At 44.4% G+C, this 13,545-nt stretch overlaps 1 protein-coding gene across 1 annotated transcript in view; it reads right to left on the reverse strand.

Annotated features, from left to right (window-relative positions):
* Positions 1–13,545, reverse strand: part of INPP5F (inositol polyphosphate-5-phosphatase F) — a 278,232-nt gene that overhangs the window by 77,405 nt on the left and 187,282 nt on the right. The window lies entirely within an intron of this gene.

Consider the following 13,545-nt stretch of genomic DNA (forward strand, 5'->3'; position numbering starts at 1 on the left):
TCGCAGGGAGTTCTCTCCGTGGCATCACCGCGGGGTGGATGTGCCAGCCCGAGCTGCCGTCCTGCCCTGGCCGGGCCGGGCCGCCCCCCGAGCCCCGCTCGGCACAGCCCATCCTGGGGGAAACCCTCCGGCACCGCTCGCACGGAAACCCCGAGCCCCGGGCAGCGAGAGAAAGCACAGAGCTCCTCCCAAAAACTCGCTGCCCCGTGACTGGTAATTCGAGCTTATAGTTGACAAATAACAAAAATAATGTCGCTTCCCAAATGAGGGTGTGGGCGGGGGTTGTTCTTCAGATTCGACTGGTTTGAACTTTCTCGGCTCTTTGCAAATCTGTGTCTCGGTCCTCAGTTTCACTCAGAAATACACCTGAAGGCAAAGAATGCGTCTGTGAGGTTTAAAACCGTCCCTTTCTCATGGGTGCCCTATTAGCATGTCATGCACTCGGTGGGTTTAGCTTAAGGTAACTGTGCTGCACAGTGACACCACTTGTAGTCATCTGACAGTCACAGGAGCAGCCACAGATGCCTGTTGATAGTTACTTTAAGCAGCAGACTGAATGCACAGGATCTCTCAAATGCAGAAACTACCTTCTGAAAAGCTATTTGTTTCAAGGAATTCAAAGCATGAGTTCCTAGGAGATAGATGCTCATTACCCAAGTATCTCTTACTTCAAGAAACCCCTGTCTCTTCACAGCCTTGAGGACAGCCAGGATCTCCTACTGCTCCAGGCAGGATCAAAGATCTCTGGATACTGCTTGGCACTGATAGTCATTCATCTTTTGACATGGGAGTTTTGCTTATCACACTGACAAACCAAGTAATTGCTCAAACCTGCTTCTTCGTTCCTGCAGCTCTTCTATCCTGCATGTCCCTTGCCATCAGAACCACACTGTGGTCCATCACAGACCTGTGTTCTGTCCTTGCTCTTTTGTGCCTGTGACTCGTAAGTTTTGTGAATGAATCATTTGTTCCCAAAGCCTTTACTTTCAGATGTCTGTATTACCACCCCCATTTCTGACTTAGCCTTTTTTTCTGAGCAACAAGTCCCATACCTTGAGCATCTCACATCAGTCCTGGACTGTGGTGCCTCCCCCTGGGCGTGTTTCCTACCTCTGCTACCTCTCATGTTCTCTCCGTGGCATAAGACCTCTGCTCAGCCTCCCCCATGTCAGCAGGAGCCTCAAAAGGCACAATATCAGCGATTTATTCCGCTTCCAGTCTGCAGGAATTTCAGTTTCATAACAAAAACACATGCTCAGACCGTATGTTCCCTGTAGCATATGCCAGAGCCTCTGCCAAATCAACAAAAGCAGCTGGTTCAGACACAGGGGACACAGATGTTAAAAAGGTCCTGCAGGAAAATTACTCTTGTAAGTCGAGGAAGTGATACAGATGGGGTTTGTAGCTGAAAGGGTGTAAACACGGGCATGAAGAATGGGGGACCTTTGTTTTGCTGCAGCTGACAGCCAACCACACACCCCACAGAGGTAATGAATGAGGTCAGCAAGTAAATGAAAAATTAATAGAAGGAAAATTCAAAGGGATATCTAACAGGCTTAACTTAGACATTTTGGGGGGGGGGGGGGCATGCCCTGCTAAGAAACAGAGGGGACTGTATTCCACAAAAATTATAATGGGCTAATGGTTCAGGATTCACTTGAGCTGCTGCAGGGCTGACAAGCGTCCAGCTGGAGAGAGAACAGTGTGGGCTGACAAGGAAAAGCATTTTAGTGATTGAATTCAGTTGGCAAGACATCATGTTTTTTCTGTTAATTAAATTGCCTTTCCTGACAGGTAGGTTTTAGCCTGGTTTCCTGTGCAGGTGAAAGGACTCCCAGCTAGGCAGGTTGTTCGGGATGGCTGTGCAGGGATTCACTGTTTGTTCTCCTGTGCTGTGGTGTCTCTGGGCCATAGCTGTGACCCTGAGGGCATTCAGCTTCTAGTTTATGTTGTCATTAACCATACTTCAGATCAGAATGATTTATAGAAATGTTCATGTAAAGAACAGTGCCAAGCAAAAATCTTGGCTTCAGGGAAATTTGTTATTAAGATAAGTGAGTCTCTGTCGTGTCTGGCTAATCTCAGGCTCAAGGTCTATATGTTCTATTTCAGAGCAGAAAACAATCAAGAAGCATTTGATACTTTTTGTCTTCTTCATGTAGGTGCAAACACAGCACTCCTGACTTGTCCAGGTGCTTCACACACCCAGGAGTACTGAGCTAATCCTCTGCTCCACGGTGTTCCACTACAACCAGAAACTGTGTAATTGTAGTTACCCAGAGCTAATAAACTCTACAGGGTCTTCTGTGGTTTTTTGCCTTGGAGAACTGGCTGATTCTAGGTAAACCACCTAGAAAATTATTAGGCTTGCATGCACAACGGGATTTCCAAGAAATAACCCAGGACATCAAATCAAAGCAAAGCCATTCTTTTCTCAAGCCATCAACTGCATCATTTCTCAATTTTGACCTCAGAACTGTGTAGAGAATTGGCCTCAGTTTCTGAGTTATATGATGGCCAGTGGTTACTTGAATCTGTAGGTGGAGATGCTTCCCAGAAGCCTCAGGACAGCGAGAGACAGAGCACCCTGGGGAGGCACTGCCTGCTGCCACATCTCCCTCGGTGGCTGGATCAGGAAATGTCTGCAGAGGTGATTGCTTCGTCCGTGGTTCATACACCATCTCTGATCACAGATCTGTCCGTCTGAGATGGCTCTGCATGTTTGTGTGGACTGTCCTGCTGCAGGGAGCTCCCTCCCAGCTGCCTGCCAGCTCCAGCTCGGGCTGTACAGCACAGCACTGCTGGAATGCAATTGTTATTTGCTTGTTAATCAAGCAGATGTCTCCGGTGTGTCAGGAGACAACATGTCTTGTGATAAGATCTAAACTGGCTTTTTGCCTCCTGAGCACCTGGGGCAATTCAGCAGGTCACCTGCACAGAAAAGGCCCTGTTAGCCAGGACTGGGGGTTCAGATGTTTATTCTGGATCAGGGACTGCAGAAAGGTTATTGATAAACCTTGTGGGTGGGTGATGTGTCTGGCACGTGTCAAGCACTGTATTTCTAAGCAGGCTCCAGTCCAAATTCTCTGCTGGATGTATTTAAGATTGAGTCATATGAACACTTTGTTAACAAGTGCAGCAAACACACAGTTTCTCAATCTTCAGATTCGAGAGACATGGTGAATTCAACCAGCAGGATTTCCATGGCCTGGTGTTTCATCCAGATCCAGAGCATCACTTCTGAATAGCCCAGACCTTCACTGGCCACATTTTGAATATCCTGCTCCAGGTGCCCAACCATTTCAGCTAAAACCAAAAAGGTCTCAGCTATGGATTCTCTGTAACTCTAACCAGAGAGGTGGAGATGTTTGGCTTCACTGCTTGTCCAGAACCATGGACTCGTTTGTATCAACAGTACAAAAAAAAAAGGGCCACAGATTCAATTGGATCCCATCTGTCAGACAATTAAAAATGCAAACCCTAATCCTGTACTGATCTGCTGCTTATGGCACAGACAACTTTTAACTTGATTTTCAGTGTTTGGTACATAATTCATTGTAACTGCTGATGAAGGAGAGAGTAGAAGTCTCTGGATGAAGAGACCCTCAAATGGATCTCACACTGACTGCTCTGAGGTGCAGACATTGCAGAGCTCACAGAGCTTGGCTGTGCCATCTGTTATTGAAGTCACACTATTAGCCAGATTATTTGGTAGATAAATACATTTCTTGTGAACATTAATAGAAAATTCAAAATATTAATGAGAAAATAGAGTGCTAAATGGACTGTCTAAATGGAGAAAAGCTTTTAAAACGTGCCTGTTGCAATCACACAGCAACTATACTGGAGCTGGACATTCACGAAGCACAAACTCAGATTTCCAAACTTCAGATTTTTTGAACCTGAAAAGGATTCCAGAAACTAATTCCAGTACCCTCTTTTTTCCCCCCTTTTTTTATTTCCGCCTGGAATGAAATTTGCCACAAATCAGGGAGGAAATCTGGCTGTGAGCACAGCAAAACCAGCTTTAAGTTCTGTGATTTATATGCAGCAAAAGCAAAATTTAATCCTGAACACAGGCAGTAGAAGACAACTTGAATATTTAGAGCTCCTCCTGAATATTTAAAGCTCATTCTCCTAATATGTTATGAATGGCATAGGTAAGATAAATTAATGTTTCCAAAATAAGCATTTTTAGTTGACCATTCCCTGTTCTTCCTGAGTCAGTCAGGCAGAAGCCTGAGGGGTCGGGTCTTTGGTGTAAGAGACGCCTGGGGAGCAGGATAACTTTATTTTCACTGGAAATAAAGTGAATTAGAGTCACTCCCAGCCGGCTGTTTTAATTGCCGCGGTGGCCACCGCTCATTAGCACTGAGAGGCTTCCACCTAGTGGATAGTCTGCCCCGCTGTGCTCCAGTGCTTTGGAACATCTGGGTTACTTCTCCGAGGTTTAACAGCAAATCTCGGTCCAAACCAGAATCATTTCCAGGGCTGAGTGTGCCCAATAGCAGGCACAGCCCAGAGCCTGGAAAAATACAACTGAAAAGGGAACCTGAAAACCCTCTTTCACGAGCAAATTGATCCTTTTATAAGCAGAATATGGCACGTGTTGGTAGAAGTATTTCTCCAGTTTCTGTGGGTCCTGCAGCTGATTTGATTGTATTGGTGCTCTGTCTCTAATCATCCCCTCAAAATATTTTTATTGCCTTGACTGGAAGGAGCAGATGCAGAGCTGAGAGCATCTCTGGCTCCCTCCCTGGCACAGCGGAGTCTCAGAGGAGGCAGCTGAGAGGGAAGAGAAACAAATGCACGTCCTTCAGTCTCTGCTCCTTCTGGCTCTCCTTGGAGCAGCGTCTGCCGGGGAATTCAGCGTTGGAAGTGCATCTTCTAGCCATACAAAGAGCTCTTTGGGTCTGTGCCAGGAATGCAGCCCCTCCACTCAGGGGTGCAGTTTGGCTGCTCCGGGCTGGCTCACTGATAAGGGCAGTTGAGAAGTGTTGGAAGAAGCGTTAGTGCCTCCCCCCAGTTCCTCCTGAGAGCTTCTTCCCGCTGAGCTCTCACTCCAGGCCCCCTCCAGAGCTACCCCAGGGCTGCCCTGACATCATCACTATTTACCCACCCGGGAAATCCATCATTTGGGGGCTGGACAGCTGGGCAGGATGGGCAGATGTGAGTTGGAGAGTGTCTGGACAGTGTTACATGTCACATCAGCTGTCTGATCCACATTTACACATCTGCTCAGTGCTGCAAACAAGCAAGGAAAACTAAAAACTAAAACTAAAAACTATGACTCGTGGGTGACACAGAACATACATGTTATTTTAATGGGGAAATATCACTGTGTCTTTGCTGAGCTTTGAACCAGCCAAGAAGTCAGTACAAATGTTCACTGGCACAATAACCTTCAGAAGATGCAGTTATACAAAAAACCCCATGATTTTAGGTATGCTTATGCAAAAGTGAGTTTTGCCATGGTGAATTTTAACAGACAGACTTCAGCAGTGAGGAAATCCAAGTGGAAAATCTTTGTCTGCATACTCCTGAAAAAAACAAAACAACAATAAAATGCTCCTGATTAGAGGAGCAAATCCTACTCACTGGAATAATTGTCCTCTCATTTCCTTGCTAATGGATCTGGGTAAACATCCCACTTCTCACAGTGGCTCTGACTCTGTTCAGGGGATGGTTTATGTTGGATGGGGGACTCAGAGGTTCCTGCTCGTACCCATCAGCTCCATGTCCTGCAGCACCCGGAATGAATCATGGAATCATAGAATCACAGAATCACAGAATCACAGAATCAGCTGGGTTGGAAGGGACCTCTGAGATCATCCAGTCCAACCCTTGATCCAACCCCGCCGTGGTTCCCAGCCCATGGCACTGATGCCACATCCAGTCTGTCCTTAAACACCTCCAGGGATGGAGAATCCACCACTTCCCTGGGCAGCCCATTCCAATGGCTGAGCACCCTCTCTGCAAAGAAATTCTTCCTGATATCCAGCCTAAACCTCCCCTGGCACAGCTGAAGACCCAGACCTCTTGTCTTGCTGATGGTTGCCTGGGAAAAGAGACCAACCCCCCCCTGGCTCCCCCCTCCTGTCAGGGAGTTGCAGAGAGTCAGGAGGTCTCCCCTGAGCCTCCTCTTCTCCAGGCTGAGCCCCCCCAGCTCCCTCAGCCTCTCCTCACAGCACTTGTGCTCCAGTCCCTTCCCCAGCCTCGTTGCTCTTCTCTGGACCTGCTCCAGCCCCTCCATGTCCTTCCTGAGCTGAGGGCCCAGAGCTGGACACAGCACTCCAGGGGTGGCCTCACCAGCGCTGAGTCCAGGGGCAGAATCGCTTCCCTGGCCCTGTTGGCCACCCTGTTCCTGAGCCAGGCCAGGATCCATTGGCCCTCTTGTCCCCCTGGGCACACTCTGGCTCCTGTTCAGCTCCCTGTCCATCCCCACTCCCAGCTCCCTTCCTGCCTGGCTGCTCTCCAGCCCCTCTGGCCCAGCCTGTAGCCCTGCAGGGGGTTGTTGTGGCCACAGTGCAGGACCCAGCACTGGTGAAGCACCTCTGCCCATCAAACTGAGCTGCCACTGCCTTCCTGCTTAAATCACAGCTCACAACTCTGATCTGCAGCTCTTGACCACAGTTTTCCCTTTGCCATCCCTGCTCCAGGGTCAGTAATTCCTGACAGGGCAGAGAGGTGGGAAAGCAGGGACTCCAGCTCGAGTGGCTGAGTCAGAGCTGCATCCCCAGAGTTTAAGAGGGAGACTGAAAATGCATAAAACCTGCATAAAACCTGCAGTTCAGGGCAGCTGTAGGGGAAATGTAATCAATTGTCTGAAACAGAAGATTAGATGATGCTTATCTGAGTTTACAGAACTGCTGTTATTAAATGGTAACCATTTCCCCCCCCTTTTGATTTTGTTTCCAATCTTTGGCTCATTTTAACTAGAACAAAGCTGTTTTTCTTTCCCAGTGCTTATATTTCTAAATAGTTCAGGGCACTGAAAAGCTTAGGTTTTTTGTTTCTAAGTGCATATTGCAAATTTTCTCGTAACTTTCTCAGGTCTCATATTTTATTTTATTTTATTTTTGGCTGAACATCACCTATTCTGTGGTTTAAATATCACCTCTATTACATAAAAAAAATTACAGACAGTGCAAAACACAAAACCAGTGGATCCGATTTCCAGAGGTTTCTACTGGCATGGAAAGATCCTTGGTAGGCTTTGGGACAGCCTTGTGCTCCCTGGTGCTGGGAATGTGGCCTGGCAGTTAACTGGAGCAGATCACTCCCAGTCTGCAGCAAATCCTGACCTGCCAAAATAGTCTGCCTTGGCAAGGTGAGGGAGCCAGAGAAATGCTGCCCTGGTTTCTTATTCCATCACATAAAACTTTTAGAGATTTCTTAATTGTTGGTGATCTTCGTCGAGAAGGAAATCTTCACTTTTTTTTTGACATTGTGTAGGAAAGTTAAAATACCATCCCAGAATAATCTCATGCTTAGGGCAGGCCAGGACTGTGGGTCAAGTCTCGTGGCTCTTACCCAAACCAGAGCCTAACCTTCACTTCTTACAGCCCAGCTGAGCTCCACGCCACAAGATCACTGCATGTGCTTTTTTTCTCTCTATTGTCTGAAAATTTTACTGTCAGAGCTTGTAGTCCTGAGGACAGTTTGGTTTCAAGGAGTCAGCACATTCTGATGAGAAACTCTGTTGTGGTGGTTTGTTGTTTGGTTTTTTTTTAATTCCCTGGACCCTCTTGAATAAATTCTTTTTCTTTTTTAGCCCATTCCCAGTGAAAAGATGTTTATGCAGTCCTGCTGCCTGTCTATCACAGCTTTGAATCCCTGGCCATTAATTTCTCATTAATTTGAGCAGGAAGAACCTTTCAAAGCCACTGCATCCAAACACACTCCATGGAAAGCAACAGCTGGGTAGAGGAAAGAACTGCAGCAGAAAGATGAGTAGAAGCAGCTGCTCAGTGAAGATGTTACAGGAGCTTGGGAGGGCAAAGCTGACTAGAAACAACCAAATAACCCCCCTCCTGATAATCTCAATCACAGCCATATTTTTAATGTCAATGCTGAGGTTGTCTCCTGCCAGGTCAGGGTGCTCCTTGTTTATGTGTTTAATGAATTTCCTTTCAAGACATCCAAAATGGAAATACATGCAAAAGGCTGGCTCCATATCTGTGTTTGCTGAAGTCCATCCCGCATCAGGGACAGATTTTTGCTTTGAGAATTGTGTATGAAGCCTTTACCCTCTGCTGCTTTGATCCACAGGAGCAGAACCAAGTTCTGAGATTGCAGTTCTCTGTGTTCCACCAGGTTTTTTAGCTCCACATCTTCACTGGGAGCAGTGCCAAGTCTGAACATCCAGGAAGAATTTGCAAGTGAGGGGAAGGAGCACATGAAGTTTGCAGGGTTATCAAGCAGGCAGCAAGATAGCAGGGCAAGAAACAGTTTAAAAGATAGGCTTGCATGACTGAACACAGCACAAGGATGCTGTGAGCTGGCAGTGTCTGGACATCTATATCCTATATCATTTTCTTTCTTCTCTAAAATGAAAGCAGCCAGAAGATTTCTCAGAAGAAAATGCATTAAGGGGATTTCAGGTTGCAGGTTTACTCATTCATTAGCCAAGGAATATCCAGGTGAATTTGGCACAGAATCCCTGTCCTGTTTTTATAATGCACAGCTGTCTGTGCACATGGTTCCCCTTTTTGTCTGTTCCAGGGTAAAGGTCTTAGAAACAAAACTTTTGTAAGAGTTTTTGGTGCAAGGTTGTGCATTCGTAGCCTGGTGACAGGAAATTATGTTGTAACTGTACAATCAATGGGAATGTAAAGAAGTCACAGGAACCCAGTGTAGTATTCTTGTCCCTCATCATTTATCATAATTAAACAAAGATATTGAGTGATTATGAAATACTCAGAATGGGCAGAAGTTAATTTTTAACAAAATTAGGTCTTACAGCAGTAGTTTGGAATAACATCTCTTTTGGTTCTGAACAGGCAAATAAATGCACATCTTACACAGTTCTGCTTCATGGCTTTGCTACAATAAACTCTTGAACTGCAAGAATCAAAATTGGGGTAATTGTGATAAGCAGATTTGAGAAAATCATCACGCAGAGCAGATGGTGGGAAATTTCCAGCAGATTGAAGGTACAGCAACCGTGTGGTGTTTTAGTTTGGTTAGAAAAACAAAGCAACAGTTGTCAGTACATCGGTCAAGAGCTTGTTGAAACTCAGATCCTGCAAATTCCGTGTTCAGTGAAGCCCTGAGTAAAAAAGAGTGTTGGAATTGGCTCCTGGGGTTAAGGTGACCAGAGAGCAATAGGAGGGGTGTTGGGACCTGCTCCATCCTCCACTCCCTGCTCACCAGGCACAGCTCTCCTCTTATGGCCAGGCAGTCACATTATCTGGGGTTGTTTTTGTTTGGTTCAACAACAGAGATAGAGATGCTGTGGAGTTTCCAGCTTTTGGAAGCAGCTCCAGTTAAGGCAGAGACACAGTCCTCAAAGTTTATTTTCGTTCACCTCAGGAAAGCGTCTGCCTCAGTTTATTTGTGTATTTAGCTCAGTTTATTTGTGTATTTAGCTCCCTGGCTTTGCCAGAGCCCGTTTTGCTCCTGTGAGCCCTGATGAGGGATCACACCCAGGGCATTTCCAGAGTTTAGACTGTGATCAAACAGGAACAGTGTGACATAACAGAAAGTGCTCCTGTATTTAAGAATACATGAGTGTTTTCCTCTTGCAAATGAGAACATTGACAGATGACAAATTCTGGATGGCATTTGAACTAAACTTTCATTAGACTGGCAGCATCTTTATGTTTATTTTTGGTGGAATGACCTTTTGATTTGTAAAGGCCCTGATTAAGTTATTCTTCCATGTGAGAAACACTTCCAGCTGAGAGGAATTATATGGGAACAGTTGATGAAGACATCTTCTGCCTTCTCACAGTCTCCTGCTCAAATTTTAGGATAAATAGAGGGAGGGTGTTTATCTGATATATAAAGCTGCAATGAAATCTGCTCTTTCTTAGTTTTCTTGGTTGCAATTTGTCATTACAACCAAGTGTTTTAGAAGAGTTGATGGGTTTGATGAGCTACATGAAAAAAAGAGAACTGACTGATTCTTCTGGTTTTGACCTACAGGTAAGATTTCTTCCTCTTAGTAAAACATAACTGATAGTAAAATAAAAAAACATTTTGGTGCAGCTAAAATAGAAGAGCATTTTAAAGCAGCAAACTGAGCCTTCTTCATGTTTTCTCGTTTTAAAAAATGTTAATAATTTGACAGTTCCTTTCCAATTACTTTTGAATTATTATTTAATTAGTTTACATTGCTCAGCTCCCATCCTGACCTGGCTCTGGATTCCCACCTGTCATCTGTAAAGGAAGACAAATCAAAGTAATTAGATTTAAAAGAGGCTGGATATCAAGCCTAGCTCCCTTGCTGTTGAAGTGAGGTTGACAAAGGGCAAGAAGAGACTGTATTTAAGCCCAGTTTCCTTCCTCCTGCTTCCCAGAAGGGCTCTGACCTCCCTGTCCTGCATCTCACGGCATCACTGCTGCTCTGGGTTGTGCTGGATGAGAACAGCTCCTCCAGATTTCTCCCCTCCTGTCCCATACCTTCCATCTCACTTCTGGGAAAGCAGTGCTGGCCTCTGCCTCCTGGGGTGTCCCTATTCCTAATTCCACATTCCCCTCCAAGGGTAGCTCGTGCTCCCTTCAGGGTAGACCCACAGTAGTCTGAGGTGATGATTAAGACCTCCAGCCTTTCTTGTGCATTGATATTCTTCACAAATCTGTGAAATGCAGGTTCTGTAGAATAAAACAAAGCAAAAAAAAGTAATTTAAAAGTGTTTTGATTTTAGAGCTGAGGTGAAGACCTGGCAAACCATCTCTGTGAGATTTCACTGCCACAGTACAGCTGCCAGATGAATACCTTGCAATTAAGAACAAGGTATGCAAAGCCAATGAGTTCTAGTAGGTAAGATGCTCTGATAAGGAGAGAAATCAAGAAGCAGGTCCAAAACAATTCCTTTGCTAGAGTAAACAGTGAAAACTGTTTCCAGGGAATGTTGTTGTGCCATCAGCTGCCCACTGAGCAACTCTCTGGGCTTTGCCATCCATCCACCAGACAGTGCCACAGTCCAGGCTGTGGGCTGCCAGTCTCTCCAGGAGAATGCCATGGGAAATGGTGCCAAAGGCTTTACTGCTGTCCAGATAGACCAAATCCACAGCTTTGTCCACCAAGCAGGTCCCTCTGTCATAGAAGGACATCAGGTTGGTCAAGCAGGACTTGCCTTTGCTGAACCCACATTAGCTGGGACTGATGTCCCTGTTAACAAAGCCTGAAAAGGCACTTGTTCATGGGAAAACATAGGTGGAGTTTCCAGAGAAGTTCTCCTGGGATCAGTGCTATCCAACACTTTGAACACTGCAAATCTGTCAGTCTTTAAACCCAGCAGAAAAACTCCACTTTCAGTGTGCACTTGGAGAGGATTTAGTGCCTGATTGCTCTGTAAAGTGCTTCCCTCCTTGGATTTTGGTGTAATCAAATCTACACCCACATTTTGCAGGGACCCTGAATATCTCTGCAACTGAAACAAGCCTTAGGTGCTTTTCAAACTCACGTCAAGAAGAAAATTTTCGTGGCAGCTCAAGTTCCATTTTCTAGTAAACTCTCCACCCATTTCTTTTATCTCATTCTCAGTTTTGGTGAAGGTTTTCTGCCACAGCCTGGGCTGGTGTAAGGAACCAATGCTGGGGTCCTACCAAAAGCCTCTTTGGCTTCAGGGGTGGAAAAACGTGGTGTGGTTTAAGAAACTTGTCAGGCATTTTTTGCAGTCATTAATTTTGGAGTCGTTTGGCACAAATTATCTCTGTTTTCAGCCCTTCACGCCATTCCTACGCCCTCAAATGACTAACAAAATAAAATAGAGGCACCAATGCTCTGAGTTTTGATTAATGCAATCTGGAAAGCTTGAACTCAGGAAATAATTTTTCCTGCTTTCAAAAAAATAACTTTTTTTATTGCTGCATTAAACAAAGACACCTGCATTGCCAGGGACTTGGCAGCTCTGACAGTGCTGCACATTCCTAATGCTGCTCAGTGATGTACATAGATATATGTACATACATATGTAGATAAAATATATAAATATATAAATATATAAATATATAAATATATAAATATATAAATATAAAATATATAAAATATAAAATATATAAATATATATATATATATAAAAGTTATATATCCACAAATACATCTTCTGACATGACTTTTCTCACTTGCTGCTTTTTCAAAAAGTTTCCCAGGCAATGCTGGGGGAAAAAAAATAAAAGGCAGAAAACCCCAAGGTTTAAAGGGGATGAAGTGAGGTTTGGGTGAAACTTTATTAAAGCTCTAGTGCAGTTCTTTGTTATGGTGAGAGGAGAACAACATTTAGTGCTCTTCTGGTTGTTTTTTGGAGGTAGCTGGTCATTTAAATATGGCAGAATAATTAAAACATTTTGGTAACATTACCTTTACAAAACCACACATCTCTGAAAAAGAAGATGACTTTTATACATTGCTGTTGTAAATCAAGTTCTTCTTCTCAGAGTAGTATATCACAGAATCATAGAATCAAAGAATCATAGAATGGTTTGGGTTGGAATGGGAGCTTGAAGACCATCTAGTTCCAACCCTCAAAATGGAATTACATGATCTGTATATATATAAATATATATAAATATATGTATAAAAATATATAAATATGTATATAAATGATGCCCTCTGGTTTCAATCACTTTTGTAGCCCACAGACTTTACCAGGAGACATTCCTAATCCACATGTTCTGTGCCAAGGCTCCAGGCTGCCAGTTATGGATTACACAGACCCACAAGTGACTGTGGGACCCACAGAGCAGTGCAAACCCCTGCAGTGCTGGGGGTTGATTTGCAGCTCCCCAAATCCACGTGGATGGTTTGCACGCAGATCTTTGGCTGTTCAAAACCCGTGATCAGAGTATCCCAGTAAGTCCTTATGTATTCAGCTTTTTGTGGTTTTCGTGCACTTTAAAAAGTTACTTAAACCACCTCTATCTGCGCCCATGTGCTGGAATAATTTCTTCCAGAAGTCTGTGCCTGGCAACAGTCTTGCCTGTTTAAATTAAAGAGAGGAAAACATTACTGTGTGAGCAGCAGGCACGAAAATATCTAGTTTGGTAAGTATATAGGCAGTTTTCTCTATGATGTTGCTATTTTGGAAGAGGGGGCGTATTTAAGAGTGCTTGAATATTCCATATGTATACAAACTGAATTTCTTCCAGAATAAGAGTGCTGTGATTAATCTGCAGCAACTGCATGTGAAGATGCTCCTACTCTGCCTGTGCTATTCTGATCCATTTCCTCACTGACAATCCCTAATTTAGCTTTTTACCAGCTAAAGAAAAAGAAAAGCTGCCATAAAAATTCTTCCATTTAGCCTTTTTTTTTTTTTTTTTTTTTTTTTTTGGTAGCAAGAACAGTTTAATGATGTCAGTCGGGATTTTTATGCT

Source organism: Pseudopipra pipra, chromosome 8 (assembly GCF_036250125.1).
Source record: "Pseudopipra pipra isolate bDixPip1 chromosome 8, bDixPip1.hap1, whole genome shotgun sequence".
Classification (NCBI taxonomy): Eukaryota; Metazoa; Chordata; class Aves; order Passeriformes; family Pipridae; genus Pseudopipra; species Pseudopipra pipra.